Source organism: Galeopterus variegatus, unplaced genomic scaffold, assembly GCF_000696425.1.
Source record: "Galeopterus variegatus unplaced genomic scaffold, G_variegatus-3.0.2 Scaffold2250, whole genome shotgun sequence".
NCBI classification, from domain to species: Eukaryota; Metazoa; Chordata; class Mammalia; order Dermoptera; family Cynocephalidae; genus Galeopterus; species Galeopterus variegatus.
This window is the reverse complement of record NW_007728361.1, coordinates 180,941-189,744: the sequence shown is the minus strand read 5'-3', so window position 1 is coordinate 189,744 and position 8,804 is coordinate 180,941.

The following is an 8,804-nucleotide window of genomic DNA, read 5'->3' as shown; positions in this document are numbered from 1 at the left end:
AAGACAAAGTTGAAAGATTTTCAAAGTCTTTTTGCTTTTCCAAGTTGGCAATAGTCAATGTGCATAAGATGTTTCCCCATGGATTTGATTTAAATGTCATCTGCCCATTCCTTCTTCTGAACACAGCACCCCAAATTTCCAATTATGAACTCATTCTTCCCCTACTCTCAGGCCATGTGGATTTAATAAGGCTGACTCCATCCCTCACTTTCATGGGTGGAAAGAAGACCCAAGTCAAACTGATGAGTGTAAGCCTTGAGATTTTTGCTGGGACTATTGGGAAAGAGGATTTATTTTTCTGTTGGGGTTGCTGAGTGGGTAGAATGAGGCATAGAGCTGTTAATAACCATCTTGCTCCCTTTTAGAAAGAGCTGAGATGAAGACAACACAAAGGAAAGCAGAGCCATGAGTGGGAGAGATACATGTTCATAATGACTCCATTTGAACACCTAGACCCAGGTTTATCTGAAGCCATAGTGCCCTTGAACTTTTCAGTCACTTTTATAATTTTCAGTTACTTTTACAATTGTCAGTTATAAAACTCCAATTTATTTAGCTCAGTTTGACTTGGATTTTTATCACTTAGAATAGAACAGACCCTCACCCTCTTTATTCCATTCTATGAAGTTTGTGTGTGGGGATCAGGGACAGGACCCCAGTCAAGGGATCCTTCTTAGACTCCTCTCCAGCCATTGCTCCTTCCCTATAAAGGCAGGTGGAATTGAATCACTTGGCATCTAGACCTATGATAACCCACTTCCCAAGAAATTTCTACCATCAGATGACTTCTGCACTCATGACACAGGGCCTTAGAAGTATGAAAAACACGGACCTCAGCCAGAAGAAAAGGGTTCTCCTTTTCAGAACTCATAGCTATGTGTCAGGATAATGATCTTCCACTCTGTTATGAAGAAACATTTACAAGCGGCCCCTTCAGAATCACAAAATCTCCTTTGCCAGACATTCCTGGTCAGGGAGGGAACGGAGACTCTCTTTCCTACAGGGCTTCTACATTCTTTTGGTTCTGAAATATAATACTTACAAAATTTTAGTTTTTTCCCCAAATTCCTAAATCTCTGTGATGCAGATCCACTGTGCTGACTTCTCATGACCAGCGCTGGCCCATTGGTAAGAGCTGAGCCACCTCCAGGTGAAGTTGCTGCCTCCATTACAAATATAGATGTTGTACTTGGATGAGAAGCTCTGGGAAGAGATTATGAAACTCAGATGGAAAATAACCACACCCCTAATACCATAGACCCACAGCGATCCACTTGGCAGAAGAACACCTACATGAAGAATTAGAGGGGAAAAGCTTTCCAATACTGTGCTAAACCTGTGAAAACTAGCTCTATCCAAAAGGGTCCCATAAATATTGTGACACACTTTTGTACACACACACACACACACACACACACACACACACACACACACACTTCCTCAAGCAAAGAGCAGAAAATGACAAAATGAGTTTTTCTGGTCTGGGAATTTTTACAAAGGTGTAAAATTTAAATCCCATTCAGTTAAACTTATCCAGAATTATTTTTACTAAAAAGAAGGAAATTATACAAAATTGGGACTGTCCCAGAAGCCCTTAGGATACATGGATGAATGGTTATTATGCTGGGTAACACGTGCCCCATGAGAATGATGAGAGGTATAAAAATGAAGCCAGGGCTAGGACCCTATCCTATTTAAATAAAATAAAAATATCTTCAGATTCTTAACTCCCTATAATTCATTAATGCTCAATTATTTGTGTTACAAAGTACCTATTTGCAGAGTCAACACCTCACCACTGGAGATACCCAGTGTGCATAATGATTTTCTCTTAATAACCTGTAAGACAACTTTAATCCCAGGAAAAGAAAGAAACAAATATATGAGATCATTAATGATTACACACTTGTCTCTCCTCCTCCCATGAAGCCAGTCAGGGTCATATGTACAATTAAACAACATGGCCTTCATTCCATGGCACAGGAGCTCATGGCACAGTAGTGCTGCCTAGTGGCTAGGAGCCTAGTTCCCAAAATAAGCAAACACGAATTTGAATACCACCTCTGCCATTTGCACCTGTGTGGAGTTTACAAAGTCACTTAACTTCCCTGAGCCTTGCTTGACTTCCTTGTTGGCAAGACAGTGGTGTTGTTAATAATGGTACTTGTCTATTAGGGTTGCTGACAGGTTTAAGTGAGACAACATCTGTAAACTGCCAGCATGATCATTTGTTGAGTAGCATCTTCTTGGAACTGATGTCCTTATGGACATTAGAGAGAACAGGTTTGATTTAGCCACCTAATGTTCTCTCCTCAGTTTAGGAATAGTGACGTTTCCAGACAAAAGATTCGGTGATATTTTCACTGAGCTGGAATGGAGCATACCTGAACATGGATTCTTTGAAAACAACAAACCAGGAATAAAAGGAGAAATTGCAAGGAGCTACAGGCCAGCAGGGCTGCTCTCAATGGGCCATAAGCTCCATGAGGACAGGGGCCAGATCTGTTTTGCACAGTGCTGTTTCTATGGCACCCAGCATAGTGTCTATGACAAATAGGGGCTTGATCAATATTTGTTAAGCAAGGAGGGGAAACAATAATCAAATGGTTACTAACCAAATGCTAGTCGGTGAGTCTCAGTCTGGGACACATTATGTGTTAAACGCCACCTTGTCTGTGGCACCCAGCATAGTGTCTATGACAAATAGGGGCTTGATCAATATTTATTAAGCAAGGAGGGAAAACAATAATCAAATGGTTACTAACCAAATGCTAGTCGGTGAGTCTCAGTCTGGGACACATTATGTGTTAAACGCCACCTTGTCTCGACATCACAGGTTGACATTGATAGCAATAAGTGGTTTTGTTCATTACAGCCCCACTCTTGGCCCTGACCGACTGCGTGAATAGAAAAGCAACAAGGACTTTAATAAATAAACTCACTGCAAGTCTCAAAACTGACCATGGCTTTGCACAGTCAACACTCTTTGTATGTTTTCATTTGTAATCATTTCCACTGGCTAATGCCCAAATAAAGGAAAACAAATACCCAGCACTCAACTGTTTTCTAGCACATGGTAGACATTTCTAATCAATTATGACACCGTATTTTTTCTTGGCTTAGTCTCAGACTATTTCTCAACACGGCATTCCAGAGAGCCACTAGCAATCAACTGGAGTTGGCCTTTGAGGTGGAACGATTCTGTCATCTTTGCTCAGCATGGGCTTCTTTTTATACCATTGCAGTAGTCATGTTGTATGTTTCCTCCCCAGCATCCACTCTTCCTTTCTGTGATAACATCCTGATTTCCATTTGAAGACCCACTTTTCTTCTATGACTCATTTATTACTAGCCAGTGGTACTGACTCCATAGCTGGATCTGGGGGTAGAACACATGACCAACTGGCTTTCTCTGCTCCGCTAGCCATAGAGACCAGCTCAGAGATGGGATAAATCAAGCCCATCAGAGCCAATGTTCTTGGACTTTTGCTGAGTTGACAAGAAAGCTCACTCTCATTCTGGCCTTTTGATAATCGTGAGAGCTTAGAGTAGCCAGGAAAATACTGGGGAGACTGGGAATGAAACCAACATGGAAGCAGGCAGAGTAGAGAGGTGGGAAGAAGCTAATTCCTAGTGATATCATTTAAGTTCCTGGATCCAGTCACACCAGAAGTTTGATACTCCCACACTTTTGGTTACATGTAAAAATGTCTCCTTTGGTTTCAGCTGGTCCGAGCTGGGTATTCTGCTACCTGAACTGAGGGAATAAGACTAAAAGCAATACCTATTCTGGTGCATTCCTTCAATTCTTCAAACTTATGGATCTTGGGAAAAGACCCTTGAGGACCACCACTTTCCCAACTTTGACTGGGTCAGGAAACACAGAGGGATGTCATCTCTTCCCAAGAATTGAGAAAAGCACCATCTAATGCAGGTCAAAAGCCAAGACCCACAGAGGTGGATGGGGCCTTAATGGACCTAGAGACCAACTGGGCATCCGGAGCTTAGATTTCCTCACTGTCCTCATGGCCACGTTAATGTCCCCAATGCTAGAACGCTCACCGTCTTCCAAAACTATCATCTCCAAAGCTGCCATCTCTGACTATTCAAACTTCCTCAGTAGCTAAACCCTTCAGGGATGGCAGGGAAGCTAAGCCTTAACACTACCTTCTAGACTACACCCTTTAGCAAACAGTGTTCACCCATATACTTTTCGCTCATTTATTTATTTACACATTCCGTAAATACTTCCCAGTTTTTACTGATCTAGGTATTTAGGAAACATAAGCGAACAAAGTAGATAAAGCCCCTGCCACATGTTCTAGAGCATATGTTCTAGAGAGAGAAGATAGGCAACCAACAATAAGCGTGGTGATAATTAAATCATGTGAGTATTAGAAGGTGACAAGTGCTACAGTCAGTTTTACCCTTTTAAACAAGGTGTTAGGTGGGCATCCCTGGTGATATGACCTTAGATTCTAACTTGAAGGACATCAAGAGTGACTCATGCAGAAAGTGACCAGTTTATTAAAATTGTTTCCTACATGCTATGGTTCAAATGTCCCCCTAGAACTCATTGAAGCTTGGTCCCCATTGTGACAGTGTTAGTATTAAGAGGGTGGGAAATCAGACTGTGGTATTTGAAAGGTGGGGCCTTTGGGAGGTGATTGGATTGTGAGGACTCTGTCCTCATGAACGGACTGACCCATTTACGGATTCATGGGTTGATGCTTTAATGGGCTGTCACAGAGCAGTCTGGGGGCTTTATAAGAAGAGGAAGAAAACATGTGGAAACGACGTTGCTCGGCCCTTGCTATATAATACCCTGGGTCACCAGGGACTCTACAGAGTCCCCACACAGAAGAAGGTCCTCACCAGATGTGCTCCCTGGACCTTGCACTTCCCAGCCTCCCACACTATAAGAAATAAGCCCCCTTTCTTTATCCGTTACCCAGCTTCTGGTATTCTGAGAGAAGGGACAGAAAAACCAACTAACACACAAAATCCTTGAACTTGTGAACCCCTTAACCCTGTTTCCAACAGCCAGTATTTGCTGGTAGTTCAGAGCTGTATCTATACACAGACCAGTTCAACTGAATTTCTTTTTTTTTTTTTTTTTTTTGCTTTAAGTGTGCAGGGAGGGGTAGGGTGAGAACCGCTTCAATCTGGGCAGTGAGAAATTGAGGAGGATCGCTGGCGGGAGGCTGCCGACCTCACACTTTGCCTGAACACCGCCCTGCTGGGGCATCAATTCCATAAATGTCAGAAAACTGAGTCAGTACTAAAGGATTCTGACAAATGAGTGAGCTGGCAGCAACACCTGGCAGGGGTATTTTCTTTTCTTTTCTTTTTCCTTTTGAACAGCAGTGGAGATGCTGCCCCTGTCAGGGCTGGGGACCGACCGATGCTGGAGTCTGGGTCTGGGGAGTGGCCGCTGGGGAGGGGGCATCCCGGGCACTTGGGCTGCCCGGAGTGGGGTTGCGTGAGCTGGGCGCCCTTCCCGTGTGTGTTTGGGCTTGCTCGATCCTGACCTGTCCTCCCTCCGGCCCTCCTACTTGACTGAGATTTATGTGCCAGCGTCATGCTCACTCTGGATCCTTTGAGGAAAACAAAAAACAAATCTGAAGGATTTGGGAGGGAGGGGCCCACCATCGGTTACTGTGAGCCAAGTCAGAGGCAGCTGCATACAGTCTCCACTGGTTCAAGGTGCATCTGCAGGCTGGAGGCCAAACCCCCTCCCTGCCAAGGCTGGCCGGGGCTGCCAGCCCAAGCCTCACCCAGAGGCAGCTTCAAAGTGCTTCCCATGAGGGTCTAACCAAGGCAGCTGCTCACCTCCCTCCCAAGTGAGACCTACCTAGTGTCCAGTGAGGGTCCAGTGAGGGTGTGGGTGGTCAGGAAGGCTGGACCTCTGGCCTCAGAGAGCCACAGGTTAGGTTCAGCTCCCCTTCTTACCCGTGTGACCTTGGGAAAGTTCACTACCTCTTCTGTGAAATGGGGTAGTGATAGTACCTGGCTTACCTAGTTACAGAGAGAACTAAGTCACCCAAAGCTCATGAAGTCCTTTGCACCATTCTTGGCTTATCATAAGCACTGCACTGTCAGCTGCCAACATTATAGTTGTTCTTACTATATAACCACACACACACTCACGCACACACGCACAGCAAAACACACAGCACTGCCTGGAACCCGTACGCTCTCTCCATCTCTGAAAATATTTTTCAAGAGCAGTCCCTTTGGAACATGATGAATAAAATCCTCCACGTCATTATACTTTATTATTATTCTGTGATTTCGTTGAGGCGATGTGACTTGCACAACCAGTGCTGGCTACGAAAGGGCCGTTAACCTGTCTCTTTATAGAGAGTATAAATTATACACATTGGCACCAGCCCAAAGCCTAAGAGAAATCAGGCTGTGAAAATAGTCTTTAATGAAAATATTCCTCTTGTCCCCCGAGCCATGACCTGGTCCTCATTTCAGCACTACAGACACATAGGTTTTTTTAACCAAGTCCAGGGAGAGTCATCTCTTCCATGAAGAGATAAATCCTGCAGAACCTCAGCACCACCAGGCTACAACACACAGACACAGAGACACACACACAAATCAGGAAACGAGTTTAACAGCTATGGGCGAGGGGGATAAAACAGAGAAATTAAATGTAAAGTAGAAAATAATTACTGTTCCCTGTTTACCTCCATATATCCCACTTTTGGGACACTCATCCCTGTGGAAGGGATTTGGTCTCATGAGACATTCATTTATCACTTAGTGAGCACCTCCTGTCTACAAGACACAGTGCTAGACATTGAGGGGGAATCAGATGAAAAGCACATAAAGCAAGATATATCATCCACGAGAAGAGTAGAAAAAGTGCTGTGGGAGATCAAAAGCAAGAGGAAACACTTTCCACCTGTGGCTGTGGGAGGACGGTTTCCTAGAAGAAATCTGAGTGGAGCTGAGAGAGCTCAGCTATATTGCAAAGGGGGGAGATACCCCCAAAATTTAGGGAGAAGCTGCACCCGAGCCCTGGCTTGGCACAGAGCCACAGCATTTACACCATGAAATTCTGCCCTTTGCCCTTCAGCAGCACCAGAGAAGCAGGAGTTCTAATGCCTTGCTCACAAAATTCATTCCACAAACATTGACCAGGTGGTTACTGTCCAAAGGGCACAATGCTAGGACTTCGGGGCCAGACTGCCTGGAGGGGACTCCTTCCTCCCGCACTTAATCGGTGGTGAGCTTGGCAATTCACTTTGTCTCTCTGAGTCTCAGTTTCCTCCTCCGTAAAATGGGGATAAGGTTGTGGTGAGGGCTAAATGAGTTAATTCATTTTAAACATTTAGAAGAATGTGAGGCACATAGTATGTGTTGTGCAAGAATTGGCTGTGATTGTCATTAATCTGTTCCAAGGGATATAATAGAAACTGTGTCATATTTCCTGCTTCATAGAACCCGCTGGAAATTCTTAGTGGCAGCCATTCACCAGCGCATTCTGCCTGACTTAGCACATAATAGGAACTTAATGTTCAATGGATGGTTGAATAGATTGACACTTGAGTTTTTATACTCTTTCTTAAAATTACACTTATTTTGAGATAATTGTAGACGCCTATGCAGTTGTAAGAAATAATATGGAGAGATCCAGTACTCTTTGCCCAGTTTCCCCCAACTGTAATGTGTTGCAAAACTATACGATAGCACAACCAGGGTATTGACATTGACAAAGTCCACCAATCTTATTCAGATTTCTCCAGTTTTACTTGTACTTATTTCTCTGTGTGCATGTGTGTGTTTGTGTGTACTTAATTTTATGCAATTTTATCTCATGTGTATCCAATACTACAGTAAAGATAAAGAACACAAAGATCCCTGGTTTTGCTTTCTTACAATGGCACCCCTTTTCTCGTTCCTGATCCCATTCCTAACTCCTGGCAACCACTAATGTGGCCATTTCTATAATTTTGTCACTTCAAGAATGATACATAAATAGAAGCATACAGTATATAATTTTTTAGGATTGCCTTCTTTCATTCAACATTATTCCCTTGAAATTCATCCAAGTTATGTGTATCAATAGCTTGTTTCTTTTTTATTGCTGAGTAGTATCCCATGGTGTGGATGTACCCGAGTTTGTTTATCCATTCACCCACTAAAGGACATCTGGGTTGTTTCCAGATTTTGGCTATTATGAGTAAAGCTGCTATGAACATTTATGTACCAGTTTTTTGTGTAAGCATGAGTTTTCATTTCTCTGGGATAAATGCCCAGGATTGCAATTGCTGGATCATATGGTAATTGCATGTTTAGTTTTATAAAAAATAGGCAAATGGTTTTCCAGAAGGTTTGTATCACTTTATGTCCCACCAGCAATGTTTGAGTGATCCAGTTTATCCCCATTCCCACCAGCATTTAGTGTTGTCACTATTTTTGTTTAAATTTTAGATATTCTGATGAATGTGTTCATTTTATTTCCCAAATGGCTAGTATGTTGAATATTTTTCATGCACATATATGCGTGCCATCTCTATATTCTCTTCAGTGAAATTCCTGTTCATTTTAGTGAAATGTCTTTATTTTGCCTGTTTTCTGATTCTATTGTTGTGTTTTACTATTGAGTTTGTAGAGTTTTTTGTATGTTCTAAACAATAGTCTTATTGTATATACGCTTTGCAAATATTTTCTCCCACTCTGTAATTTGTCTTTTTATCCTCTTTATAAGGTCTATCATAGAGCAAACATTATTTTTTAATTTTGATTAGGTCCAGGTTGTCAATTTTTCCTTTTATGGATTGTCTCAG